Consider the following 15,177-nt stretch of genomic DNA (forward strand, 5'->3'; position numbering starts at 1 on the left):
TCAGTGCAAAGGCACAAAATACATATTCTTATTTAGTCCATATGTACACTTAATGTCACAAGGTTTATAATGCTTACATTTATCAGCTTAAACAACAGCATCCCATTCATTAGCATCCAGGCAGAATGCATGTTATTGCTCACTGAACAAAGTCTCTGCTACTGGTGTTTGGACCTCCTTGTAAAGAGTAGTTTTCAGCAAGACGAGATGTGTTTCTCTGCAGTTTTCAGCCAAGCAAGATACCCAACTCCCACTTGCAGCATCACAAAAGTGCTCCTGTAAAATAGGAGAAAAAACAAAAAGGATTATTTCACATCCATTTATCAGGTGAAATGTCAGGGACAAGTATCACTTACAATATAAGAATAGTTAACCCAAAACTGATAATTCTGTCATCATTTATTTATACTCATGTGCTTCCACACCTGGACCTTCTGTCTTCTGAGGAACACAAAAAAATAGATATTTTGAATAATCAACAAAAGAAACTGTCATACATGGCATGTGTGGAAAGGCATGAGTACAAGTAAACATTTACTGTTCACCAACCCATTCTCACTCCCAAGGCGTCAAAAACTGAAGCATGGTCAAACGCCTTTCGCGTCACTATGAAGACGCCAAAAGTGCCCGTAGGCTTCAGTATATGACAAAATAGGATCTCCATTGCTTTCAGTTGCTTGCTTTATACGTCAGGTCAAGACGCTTATGGAAAATGACAACACGTTCTCCTCCGTTGTTTTCAGTTGTGTGTCTTAGTTTAATGGTTTGCATGCATTTGTAAAAAATATAAATAATTTTATATACATTTATACTTTTATTGGAGCACCTAACCCCACCCCTACCTTAAACCTACCCACTTCTGAACAACATAAAACATGTAACAGGCAAATATAAGTGCAGTCACAGGTATTTACTGCAAAAACTGACCATAAACAAGCAGTATAAAAGCATAACAAACAAGTCGTGTTGCATTCCAAGTCTTCTGAAGCCATACAAAGTCTTTATGCGAAGAAGAGAGTAAAACACAAGGTTTTAACCACTGAAAATGATCCCGCTCTGTTAACCTGCTCACATCTCATCTCATTTCAAAAGATAAGGCTTGTTTGAGATGCGCCTCGCCTCGCCTGAAATGTAGGCGAGATTAGGCGGCTGCAGTGAGGGGAGGAGTGAAATAAGCGCAGTCAAGACAGACAGTTCTGCCCTCTAGAAGTAGCACGAGATCAAACGAGATCAAACGAGATCAAAGGCAGATATCGCGTTATTCTCACTCATATGCTGTGCTGCTGATAAACATGATATCATTTCAGTTCTGTTGCTTTTATATGAATATAAATGTGATGAACAAGACACTCAAAGTGTTTGCTATTTAATTCCATACGAAAGGCGTATTTATCATACATTTTTTATTTTAATTCAAACATGTATTTTAGATTTTTATAGAAAATATGACAACAATCACATATCTCACACAGAGATCGCACTGTCAGTGTTTGGGAATATCCATGCACAATTTAAATACATAATAGCATGAAATCAGATTTTAAAAATAAAACATTTTAGAAGAGAACGCAGCATCACGGTTGTCTGAACCAATGAGCATTAAGCTGTGTCGTCAGTCAGTCGTTTCCCATCATGCTTTTGGTCAGCGCAGTCAGTGGAGAGCAACTGCGCGCGACTGCTCAATCCGACACAGCCGCCTCGCTGTCGCGAGAGTTTTTTGGCACACGTCAGCATGACATCAGAGCAAAGCGAACGTAACTCGGACACTTTTCTAACCGGCATGCATCTCGCGGCGATCACCGGTGATCGGTTCTGCGCAGATTTTGCTCATCTCAAACAAGCCTATTCTCCCGTCCCGTAGCATGACGCAATCGGTCACGAGACACACAAGAGCCAATAGCATTTCACAACCAAGGCTGACGTAAGGCTTCTTCTGGCGGCATTTTTTGAATTTGCGCACATACTGCAGCACAAGATGAGCTTTACGGTGGACGGAGACGGGGATCGGTCTATTCCTCTCACAAATCAAATGTTTTGCCTCGGAAGACTTGGAATATTAATATTTTTTGAATAAATTATGACGGTAGTTGTATCTGCCTGTTATATCTTGTGTTTTATTGACAAATGGTAGGTTTAGGGGCAGGGGTTGGGTTATGTGCTCATAAATGTGTAAATAATGTAATATAAATAAAACTGTTGTGGCTGTTTACATTGAAAAATCACACCCCAACATATATGCAATAATGGCAATGTTATTACCCAATATATAATTTAATTATGACGATAAAATTCCCAGTATGGCGTCGGCATATTGACGCTAAGGGTTTCCTATTTAAAGCAATGGAGGACCCTGCAAGTCGAAAAATGACGCTAAAGGGTACCTGAGCGTCAAAAAGCGACGCCAAGTGGTCCTGATCAAGCTTCAATATGTGACGAGTTGGGAGTGAGAACGGGTTGGTCAGAGATACAAGAAGTACATTGAAATGACATTGAAGTATATTTTAGTTCACATTAATTGCTTATTCAGAAGTACATATTTACCGTATTTCAAAGTACATATAAAATATACTAAAGTCCCACTTAAGTGGTTCAAAAATATCACTCAAAAGTTCAACTACTTGCATTTAATGTACTTTTAAACTGTAATATATTTGAAATCAATTACAAATAACATGCATTTAGGTGGTCGAAAATATTACATTTGATTCATGCTTAAGTGTGTTGTTAACTGACATTAAAGTATATTTTAGTTAACATTAATTGCTTGTACATTAGTAGTACACTTTAACCATATTTTAAAGACACTAGAAGCAATTATGAAAGGACATATAAATATGTACTAAAAAGTCCCACTTAAGTGGTTTAAAAAAATTACTCAAAAGTTCAATACAAATACAATGTATTGAAGTGTCGAAAATAGCATATTTAATTTGCACTTATGTGTGTTCTTTTAAAGTATATTATTTCTGCAATAAGTACACTTTATAAAAAGTATACTTAAGTGTACTTCTTTTTCACAAGGGCAATACTGGGCAATGATGTAATCTGCAGAATTTACACTTCAGTTATGAGACCAAAGTGTTTCCCATACATTGATTTATTTGTGGTGCCGGCCATATCAAAACTGACCGCCACAAATAGATTTTCCAAAAAGCTTCGACTTCGTATAAACATGAGCACTGCACGTTTCAAATCGAAACCGTTCCGGGTGTTTTTATATCACTATTTCTGAAGGAAACTGACTGTCTTCAGAAAATTTTAATTTCATCTTGCATGTAATGCCTGATATAGTTTGTGAGAGGAGCGCTGCTTTGTGTACAGCGTTACCAGGAAACCTCGATCTCTACTCCAACAGCGCCTCCTGCTGACAGATAATTCATTTGCATATATATGTCGCCACAAATAGTGTGTCTGGGAAACACTGGACTACAGTATAAATGAATTCAACTGTATAACACTTTCACTGCAATTCATGTTAAAGAACAATAAACTTAATACATATTACCGTTGCACTTATCTGTAGTTAATGCAGTTATTTTTAAGCAGTTGTTGACATCCTATCGAAAACGTGATTTAGCCAAAACAACAACAATGTTACCAGTCTAATATGTCTTGCACCATCTAAGCTGTTCGCCAATCACAACGCACTGGGACAGCTAACCAATCACAACACATTTCGTTTTTTAGGAAGGCAGGCCTTCATCAAACCCGGAACTAATTGAGCCGTTTGTGCCAGGCTGGGGAGAAAGGTATTGTAATAATGTAAATTATGTGAAAAATAATGCGTTTTTTGAACCACCAAGCATGAGAGCATATAGTACAATCCCAAAAGAAAATCAAGACATTGTAGGCCTACACAATACAGTGAATGTGGCATGCAAAACAAACAAAAAAAATTTATACACCACAGACCATTAATACTTTGCTGGCATAGAAACATCTTTTAAAAGGTGCTATAGAATGGAAAACTGTATTTACCTTGGTATAGTTGAATAATAAGAGTTCTGTACATGGAAGTGAACCTCAAACACCATTGTTTCCTCCTTATAAATCTCGTGCCTGCAAAAGACCACTGAAAAAGAAGCAAATCCAAACTTTACAGTCAGGATCATTAATGTTTACGCCCCCAACATTTGCATAACGTATACCAGCCCATGTTCTAGGCCAGCCGGATTTGTACATCCAAGTCATCCATGCAGTGTTGCCAGATATTGCTATTAAAACAAACAAAAACCGATAAATAAATAAAAATAAACCAAAATTATTTCAAATCTTTTGCAATTAAGATAAAGATATCACTGACCCTAAACTGCAACTTTATTAACTTTCTAAAGTGTCAAAAAGTGGAAAAGACAAGTCCAAAACGCATATAACAGGTGGATCTGGCAACACAGAGGCTGAGTCCGCGGCCGTCCTCTCTCACAACCAGTGGCGGTTCTACATTGAATTACTCCCGGCGAGACCCCCTCTGAGCGCCCATAAAATAAAAACATGGCGAAAAACATTATTAGAGAAAACATTACTTATTGCAAAAATAGTGGTAATTATCTGCACTTCTGCATTGTAATACATTATAAAATAGTATGCAATAACTTACTGAGTGTAATTTTTAATTTTATTTCTAATTATTAAATGGATGCCACCTTATTGGGACAAAAGCCCTCTACACCTACCCTAACCCTACCCGATACTTTATGTTCAACTCTTTGATTATTTCCTTCATTTTTATTAAAAATAAATGCTTTTCTGATGTGATGTGATTTTAAATTTAAAAGGGAGAAAAAGTTCGCCAAAAGGCAGATTCGAACCCTGGTCGATCGTGTCGAAAGAAGTGTAACGCAAATTTTACCATCTGCACCACTGAATCTGACAGCTAATAACCGTCTTTGCATATTTGACTATCTCAATCATACATTTGTGGGTGGAGTTAATCTAAATAGCCTCTGCCAGCAACATAGCTATTTGCACTTAAATAGACACTCCGATTTTTTTTTTTATATTCCCAACAATTAAACAGTTGCCCACATAAAAACACTTCCCGCGCCCCTGGGTGTGACTGACTTTAGCCCACTTGTCCCACTAATTTGGGAGAGGTGAACTGTCCCCGCGGCCGCGCCCTCCCCTTTCCACTTCTCACACAGCTTCTGTGCTCGGTACCTTCTCAACAAGCAGGGCGCCAATTTGCCAATTCCCCGCACAGTTATATGATAGATAATATGATAGATAATAGTGTGTCTGGGAAACACTGGACTACAGTATAAATGAATTCAACTGTATAACACTTTCACTGCAATTCATGTTAAAGAACAATAAACTTAATACATATTACCGTTGCACTTATCTGTAGTTAATGCAGTTATTTTTAAGCAGTTGTTGACATCCTATCGAAAACGTGATTTAGCCAAAACAACAACAATGTTACCAGTCTAATATGTCTTGCACCATCTAAGCTGTTCGCCAATCACAACGCACTGGGACAGCTAACCAATCACAACACATTTCGTTTTTTAGGAAGGCAGGCCTTCATCAAACCCGGAACTAATTGAGCCGTTTGTGCCAGGGAGAAAGGTATTGTAATAATGTAAATTATGTGAAAAATAATGCGTTTTTTGAACCACCAAGCATGAGAGCATATAGTACAATCCCAAAAGAAAATCAAGACATTGTAGGCCTACACAATACAGTGAATGTGATATGACAGTCTTAAATGTGGCATGCAAAACAAAACAAAAAAATTTATACACCACAGACCATTAATACTTTGCTGGCATAGAAACATCTTTTAAAAGGTGCTATAGAATGGAAAACTGTATTTACCTTGGTATAGTTGAATAATAAGAGTTCTGTACATGGAAATGACACACCGTGAACCTCAAACACCATTGTTTCCTCCTTATAAATCTCGTGCCTGCAAAAGACCACTGAAAAAGAAGCAAATCCAAACTTTACAGTCAGGATCATTAATGTTTACGCCCCCAACATTTGCATAACGTATACCAGCCCATGTTCTAGGCCAGCCGGATTTGTACATCCAAGTCATCCATGCAGTGTTGCCAGATATTGCTATTAAAACAAACAAAAACCGATAAATAAATAAATAAAAATAAACCAAAATTATTTCAAATCTTTTGCAATTAAGATAAAGATATCACTGACCCTAAACTGCAACTTTATTAACTTTCTAAAGTGTCAAAAAAGTGGAAAAGACAAGTCCAAAAACGCATATAACAGGTGGATCTGGCAACACAGAGGCTGAGTCCGCGGCCGTCCTCTCTCACAACCAGTGGCGGTTCTACATTGAATTACTCCCCGGGCGAGACCCCCTCTGAGCGCCCATAAAATAAAAACATGGCGAAAAACATTATTAGAGAAAAACATTACTTATTGCAAAAATAGTGGTAATTATCTGCACTTCTGCATTGTAATACATTATAAAATAGTATGCAATAACTTACTGAGTGTAATTTTTTAATTTTATTTCTAATTATTAAATGGATGCCACCTTATTGGGACAAAAGCCCTCTCTACACCTACCCTAACCCTACCCGATACTTTATGTTCAACTCTTTGATTATTTCCTTCATTTTTATTAAAAATAAATGCTTTTCTGATGTGATGTGATTTTAAATTTAAAAGGAGAAAAAAGTTCGCCAAAAGGCAGATTCGAACCCTGGTCGATCGTGTCGAAAGAAGTGTAACGCAAATTTTACCATCTGCACCACTGAATCTGACAGCTAATAACCGTCTTTTGCATATTTGACTATCTCAATCATACATTTGTGGGTGGAGTTAATCTAAATAGCCTCTGCCAGCAACATAGCTATTTGCACTTAAATAGACACTCCGATTTTTTTTTTATATTCCCAACAATTAAACAGTTGCCCACATAAAAAAAACACTTCCCGCGCCCCTGGGTGTGACTGACTTTAGCCCACTTGTCCCACTAATTTGGGAGAGGTGAACTGTCCCCCGCGGCCGCGCCCCCCTCCCCTTTCCACTTCTCACACAGCTTCTGTGCTCGGTACCTTCTCAACAAGCAGGGGCGCCAATTTGCCAATTCCCCGCACAGTTATATGATAGATAATATGATAGATAATAGAAAACCGCTTAGCGTCGCAGATGATTTTTTTTTTCCAAGTGCTTGTGCCGCCCCCCACGTGTCATGAAAAAATGCCGCCCCGGGCGTCTGCCCCGTTCGCCCATGCCTAAAACCGCCACTGCTCACAACTCTCTCGCAAGCCTCGTTCACTCCACCAGCGTCTCGCAGCGGTCATGTTCATACCACAGACGCTAAACATTCTTGCAAAATCTCTCAAAATCTGTATCCTCTTCTGATACAATATGTCTCGTCTCAAACATATGAGGTCGGATGCCTAATCTCTCCATTGTTCACGCCGGACAGTAGAGATCTGTTTGTTGTGTGAGCTACTGAAAGGAGCAGCAGAGCTCAACATTATTATTCATGACCTTTCCAAATAAGGTAATAACAGATCATTTAATTCTAGGGACAAATCCTATGGTTATAAATGGACATGTAAAACCGTTTCTGGGGAATTTTTGCCCTTACCTAAGCCACATACCTTAGATATCAGTAGATATCAGTGCATTCTATGGCACCTTTAAAGATTAAACTTCACCTTCCAGGGCTGTACAGTATGGGAGAAATTGATCTTTTCAAAACCTTCAATCAACTGAACCAATTATTTCACAAAGTAATTCGCTGTCCCTTCTGGAAAAAAAAAAAAAAAAAAAGAAGGAAAGAAAGAAAGAAAGAAAAAAAAGAGAGGCTAAAAATCACCAAAAATCACACTATGAAAAATAAATAGTAACTACTGCAAATAGTAAACAGACTTTACCAAAATGCATTAAAAAAATAGCAATAAATTAATTAAATGAAAATAAAATAAATACACAATAAATATAAGAACATATGATAAATAAAACTGTATTTTACATTTCCACGAACTGAGTATAAAGTAATTACAACTTATCAAGTTCTTTATGCTTTTGGAAATGGATCTTTATTATCCATTATCAGGCTTATTGTCCATTTTAGGCTCATTTTAACCACAAAATTTCAACTTCAAACCGCTGCTTCCTTTTTATAATATTGTTTTCTCCAGTGAAACACATGTAACCTAAATTTGGTCTTGATTACGACGTGCAAAACATCATTTTAAATGTTACTCAAATCAACAGAGAAAGCAGAGAAATCTTTTGATTTCATGCTTAGTAGTGGCACCTGGTGGCCGAGGTTGGTGCTGCACGCTGATGCTAGCCATCATTTTGCCCTCTCTTGGGAGGAAAAGATATTTTTGAAGTGGACCCTCTTAAGGTTTATTTATTTGTTTGTTTGCTTAAATGTTTATTTTTGTAAAATGGTCTTTTGTGCTACCCACCACACATGCGGAATTGGTTCATTGCGTTACTGCAATAAAGTAATATAGTTAACAATTACTTGTTTACATAGGATATATAATGTTTTATATTATTTAGACACTTAGGCTATAGTTTGACAATGTTCTAATTCAACATGCCATGGGAAGTCAATCTATCTTAACATTTTCTAATACTGATATTGTTTATTTCTTACTCCTTAACAGTTCATCAGGCTCTTGATGATTTAATCTATGCCATCATTGGAATATTTGAAGGCCAGGTTTTTCCATCACTTATCATCATTAGAACCCACTGGCTCTCGATTCTGTCTTGTACTCGCTCTTATGAAAAAGTACCATATTTCTTTACTGTAGCATTTGTTATAATAAGGCTAGCCTATTAATCATTACCAGGCCAATAATGACTTTTTTTTATTAATCTATATTGCATTTGTTATGAGAAACAACAGCCTTTAGAAACAATAGCTACAACATGCCACAGTTGAAATATAAATCTATGGGGAAAAATCTATTCCCTTAACAGATTATATATTATAAATTCTACAAGTTAGACTAAATTTACCACAATAAATAAGCCTGCAGTAAAACGTGATAAATTATAGTAAAGGTGGTCATGAGTAGTTTAAAAATATTTTAATATTATGTTAGTGCTGGTGCAAGATTGTTTCTCCTCTTTTCATCAGTCTTTTTAGTTTGTGCCTTTTTTTAGATAATGTTCGCCTTTCTCCATAACATTTTAAAGTGGCAGTTTTCTCAATAGAATTCAAATAGATCGTATATTTTACCATCAGCTTCGCGATAGGAATAGCTCCCGCAAATCTTCTCACACTTCTCGAGCGCGCTGGTGAACGCACACAGAGTATAGGGTGATTTGCACACCGCTCGTGCACAATTAAAAGAACTGCGCTTCAGGCTATTGTGAAATAGGCCTATTTTTACTATTTAAATAACAGTTTTCTATTTGAATATACTTTAAAATGTAATTTATTCCTGTGATTTCAAAGCTGAATCTTTAGCATTATTAGCCTACTCCAGTCACACAATCCTTCAGAAATCATTCTAATATTCTGATTTGCTGCTCAAAAAAACATTTATTATTATTATTATGTTGAAAACAGCCGAGTAGAATTTTTTTCAGGTTTCTTTGATGAATAGAAAGTTCAGAAGAACAGCATTTATCTGAAATAGAAATCTTCTGTACATTTATAAATGTCTTGATCCATATTATTCTATATTTAGACCACTTTGATGTTTCAGTCTCTAATTAAGGAATTTGATCATTTTAGTAGCTTATCAGGATACAAAATAAATTGGAGCAAATCTGCTTTAATGCCAATTAACAATGTTAAAGTTAATTCTTTTATTCCCTCATTTATCCCCATTAAGGAATCTATCTATCTGGGCATTACCCTACATAAAAACATACATAAGATTGCCAGAAACAATTTTAATACTATTCTAGTTAAGGTCAAAAATGACATTCAAAGATGGAAGAATCTTAAAGTCTCTCTTCAAGGAAGAATCTCCACAGTTAAGATGAATTTGTTACCTCGGTTTAACTTTCTTTTCTCTATGTTACCACTTTCTCCCCCTCCAGGTTACTTTAAGGAGATCAACGCCATAGTTTCTCTGGAACGATAAATGCCCCAGAATCAAATTTACCACATTACAACATCCCAATCGTGCAGGGGGACTGGCTGTACCAAATTTTGAATTATATTATTGGTCGTCCAGCTCAAGGCTCTTCATAATTGGGTTGATCCTCAATCGAAAGTTTCATGGAGAGTGACTGAAGCTGACAAGGTTAAACCAAACAGACTCCAAGATATTTTATTTACTGGCACAGGGGAAAAAGCTGATAATTATGAATTTGGTCCGGTTGTGGCTAATTCTATTAAAATCTGGAAAACGGTTGAACGTCTGATAGGAGGACCCTTCAAATTATAATTTTTTTTTTAACATTTTGTATGCGGAAATCGTCCATTTGTCCAAACCTCTTGGTCTTCTTTAGGCGTAAACACTTGCGGTGATATATATGATAACCAGGGCCTCTGTTTATTTCAGACATTAAGAATCAAATTTTGTTTATCAGCATCATCATATTTTGTCTTTCTTTAATTACGTTCTGCTCTCAAAGCGTATGGAGTTCCTCGGGCATCTTCCATTTCCTCTCATCCTATGCGGGATTGGATTGCACCACCTTCTGGTCGGCCATCTGTTTCCTTAATATATAATAAATTTATTGATTGTATTACAAAACCTCTTTCTATTCAATCTATTTGGAGTCGAGAATTATCTGACCTTAATTTATCTGTCGACTGGGAGAAAGTGTGGTCTAACCTCAGCTTAACATCTAAAAGCTTGGCTCATCGTCTGATTCACTTCAAAGTCATTTATAAAGCATACAGAACTCCTTACAAAAGATTCAAAATGAAACTGCATCCGAATTTTAACTGCCATATATGTAATACTGCATCATCAGGTACTTTTCTTCATATGTTTTGGGGGTGTCCTATCGTCATCAGTCTATGGACACATGTAAACCTGGTTTTACCCTCCTTACTACAAATTAATTGCTTTGCTAAACCAAGTTTGTGTTGTTTTAATGATGATTCTGGTCTCTGTATAAGCTTAATACAAAAGAGAATGTTGTTTGCTGGTTTTACAGCTGCAAAGACGACAATAACAAGAAGTGGTTTACACATGTGTGGAAAAACATATTGGATCCATAGCCTCCTGAAAATAGTGACTTGTGAATGTACAACAGCGCAAATTAATGGGGCCAAGCCCTCTACTATTGATGCTTGGCAGGGTTTTTCCTTTAACATACTTGATTATATAAAGGAATTGCTTGTTTTGTTTGTTCTTTTTTTCCTCCCTCTCTCTCTTTCTATTGACTGGACTCTTTAAAGTATTGATTATATGTCTGTTGTTTTGTTTTTTTGTTGTTTTGAATGGATGTTGTGATGTTGTGTGTAGAAAAAACAACAACAACAAAAAAAAGTCTTTATCATCAATTTTGATCAATTTAAAGCATCCTTGCTAAATAAAAGTATTAATTTATATAATTTCTTCCTCCAAGCTTTTGAATTGTATAGTGTTACAAAAGCTTTTTATTTCAGATAAATGCTGATCTTTGGATCTTTATATTCATTAAAAGAATCCTGAAAATAATGTATTCAACTGTTTTAAATATTTATAATAATAATAATAATAAAATGTTTCTTGAGCAGCAAATCAGCATATTAGAATGATTTCTGAAGGATCATGTGACACTGAAGCCTGGAGTAATTATGCTGAAAATTCAGCTTTGATCACAGAAATAAATTACATTTTACAATATATTCAAATGGAAAGCAGTTATTTTAAACAGTAAAAATATTTCACAATATTACTGCTTTTGCTGTATTTTGGATCAAATAAATGCAGGCTTGGTGAGCAGAAGAGAATTCTTAAAAAAACAAAAAACCCCATTAAAAATCTTACTTTTTTGATGGGTTATGTACACTTTATTTTTTCTTAATTTTTCTAAACTATACAGGGAACCCTATTGATAGGGTTAAAAGTACCAATTGTTTTGTATACAAGTTCATATTAGACCATTTTTATAATGTTGTATCCATAGATTTTTTAAATTATAATAAAAAAGAGCAATTATGAGTAAATATATAAATGTAATTTTTGCTAAATTAACTCTAGTCTACATTTTTCTCACTAGATTATAGACACTGAATGGAATTTCTGCTTTTATGTTTCCTAGCTGCTGTCTTTCCGTGGTTGAAACACTCATTGAATGATTATGAGACACTATTCATTAAGTTGTAGTGTATCTTTCAACATCGGACGTTCGTTCAATATTTACTTCATGCTAAGAATTCACTCCTGCTTCGCTTGAATCCCAGACACATCCCACATCCTTGAGTTCGAAGCTAAAATAACGCTTCTTTCAGAATGATTAAACAAAGAAAATGAAATAGTAGCATGTTAATTATTATTGGGGTGGCTGATCAGATGCCAGGGGTGTCCAGGACAGAAAGGGCACTTTACCGTCGGCGATTAAAGGGGCAGGGCTCGAGCACTTGCGTGGGCGTGCTGTGTTAAAAATAAATAAATGAACATTTTGTAACAGAAAATAAATAAAACTTATTTTATTAATTTGTATATTCATTACAATTAATAGAAAAAAGAAGCCCAAGCCTACAATGACAATAAGCAACAGTAAAACATGAATTAAGTTACCAGGTCAAGTCAAATTGATCGTGAAAATCGTTTCAACTTAAATTGACTTAGTAAGTCGTTTGATCCAAGGTCTCTTCTCTCTTTTAAAACAAATGCATTGTGGTTCATTGTTTTATTCATTATTATCATTTTTTTTATGAAAACAGCAAAAATAAAGACAAACTCGCTTATATTAAACAAAACTTTTATTTTATTTTTTCCATTTGCGAATAAACTGTTGTCATCTTCTCACCAAGCTGCTTGGCGATGGTCTTGTAGCCCGTTCCAGCCTTGTGTAGGTCTACAATCTTGTCCCTGACATCCTTGGACAGCTCTTTGGTCTCGACCATGGTGGAGAGTTTGGAATCTGATTGATTGATTGCTTCTGTGGACAGGTGTCTTTTATACAGATAACAAACTGAGATTAGGATAACTCCCTTTAAGAGAGTGCTCCTAATTTCAGCTCCTTACCTGTATAAAAGACACCTGGGAGCCGGAAATCTTGCTAATTGATAGGGGATCAAATACTTATTTCACTCATTAAAATGCAAATCAATTTATAACTTTTTTTGAAATGCGTTTTTCTGGAATTTTTTTGTTATTATTCTGTTTCTCACTGTTCAAATAAATCTACCATTAAAATTATAGACTGATCATTTCTTTGTCAGTGGACAAACATACAAAATACGCAGGGGATCAAATAACACCCCCCCCCCACACACACTGCAGTGTTAATATAAATATATGTGGCAATATATTTACTTATATTAATGTATTTAATTTTATATTCTGCAATACACTTCATAACATGTATAGATATACATGGGATAAGAGATGGTACAGCGTGTGTATAAATATATTGATCATATGTGACTCTGGACCACAAAACCAGTCTTAAGTGTCAATTTTGACCCATACAATGTATTTTTGGCTATTGCTACAAATATACCCCAGCGACTTAAGACTGGTTTTGTGGTCCAGGGTCACATATATTTACTCATGCAGTACATAGACACACATATAGAAATATATATTTCTTATATTTTGTAATTATTTACATTATACACATATACTGTCAGTCAACATAACACAAGCACACCTGGATGTACTTGAGTATTTAACAAAGAAATACTCCGTTTCAAACAAATCACTGCGCTGAAGAGTGCACATCCATCACTTTTTAAATGAAGTAACATTTCTTGATGGTTTTCAGCCAATCGTCAACCTAACCACAGGCTCTACTCTTCAGTAGCCTACTCTTCATAAAATATTTTGTTATGGTTACACTTTAATTGATTACAAAATAGATTAAGGGTGATAAAACAAAGTTTAAATGTATGCAGCATATATGTAAAATGTTACCTGAGAGAGAAAGAGAAATATAGAGGGAGAGAGAGCAGAGCCCCAGCGAAGAGATCGTGATCTATAGATTGGTGATCTACCAGCCAAGAAAAGAGACAGTTACAATCTTCTTTTATCCCTTTCTTGACCATGTGACTAAAACCCAAATGTGAGACATTCAAACTGACCAATCAGCATAGCACAGCTTCGCCCACTGTACTAAAGGTGTGACAGTTAGAAGACACCCAATGTCGCATGTTGGCCTACAGGCCTTGATCACAATCAACAATCAGCACTTCTGTGACTTTAGGAATTCCAAATGATTCTTTTGTTACAGAAGATAGGTTTGAGACAGGAAAGCAGAAGTCTGCTTCCAACCTTCAATTTCAATTTCCAACCTTACACTGTACTATACTACTTACAGTATTAATGCATTATGCATTATGAATGCAAAAATTACCCATAAATACTATAAAATTCTTAAATTACGTGGGGGAAATTGTTTCACATAAAAATAAAAAATAAAGATACAGGTAGTTCAAACAAGCCTGCACTGGCCCTTTACAGGCTGCCAGCGCAGGGCCCCTGAGAATTTGCTCATTGGCAAAACGTTGGCCCCTTAGTACTGGCCCTGCATGGGCAGCCGTCACTTAGCCTCCAGGAAGCCTAAGCGCTGTTTTATAAAAAATAATAAAGTTTGAAGTCACCATTATGGAGGTAAGGGCTTGCTTTATTTGGGATCTTGACCCTTGACTTTTAAACTTAAGTTTTTCTCTGGCTGCTATAACTGTGTGTTTCTGAAGCTCATTTGTTATGACTAAAGTTGTGAGAAGAAAAACTGATTTGATTATTCAGTCATCACGTAGTGGCCTGATTCCCTGATCTCTCCCAGAGTTTGATCTCTGAGGACATTATTTAGATTTAATTATTTCACATTATAGTAGCCCTAGAATACAACTGCATGAAATGGTGTCCTGTTTTAATATTTTGAACATTTAAGTTGTTATGGAGAAATTATTTGGAAGGGATCACATAGACTCACACAGATATCAAGATTCAGCGTATGAACCTCAACAATGGTGACAGTCAACAAAATATTCAGATCAACTCTGAACATCACAAAACAAGCTTTTCGTTGACTGTCTGTCACCATTGTTGAGGTTCATACGCTCAATCTTGAAATCTGTGAGTCTACATGATCCCATCCAAATAATTTCTG

This window comes from Onychostoma macrolepis, chromosome 18, assembly GCF_012432095.1.
Source record: "Onychostoma macrolepis isolate SWU-2019 chromosome 18, ASM1243209v1, whole genome shotgun sequence".
Lineage (NCBI taxonomy): Eukaryota > Metazoa > Chordata > Actinopteri > Cypriniformes > Cyprinidae > Onychostoma > Onychostoma macrolepis.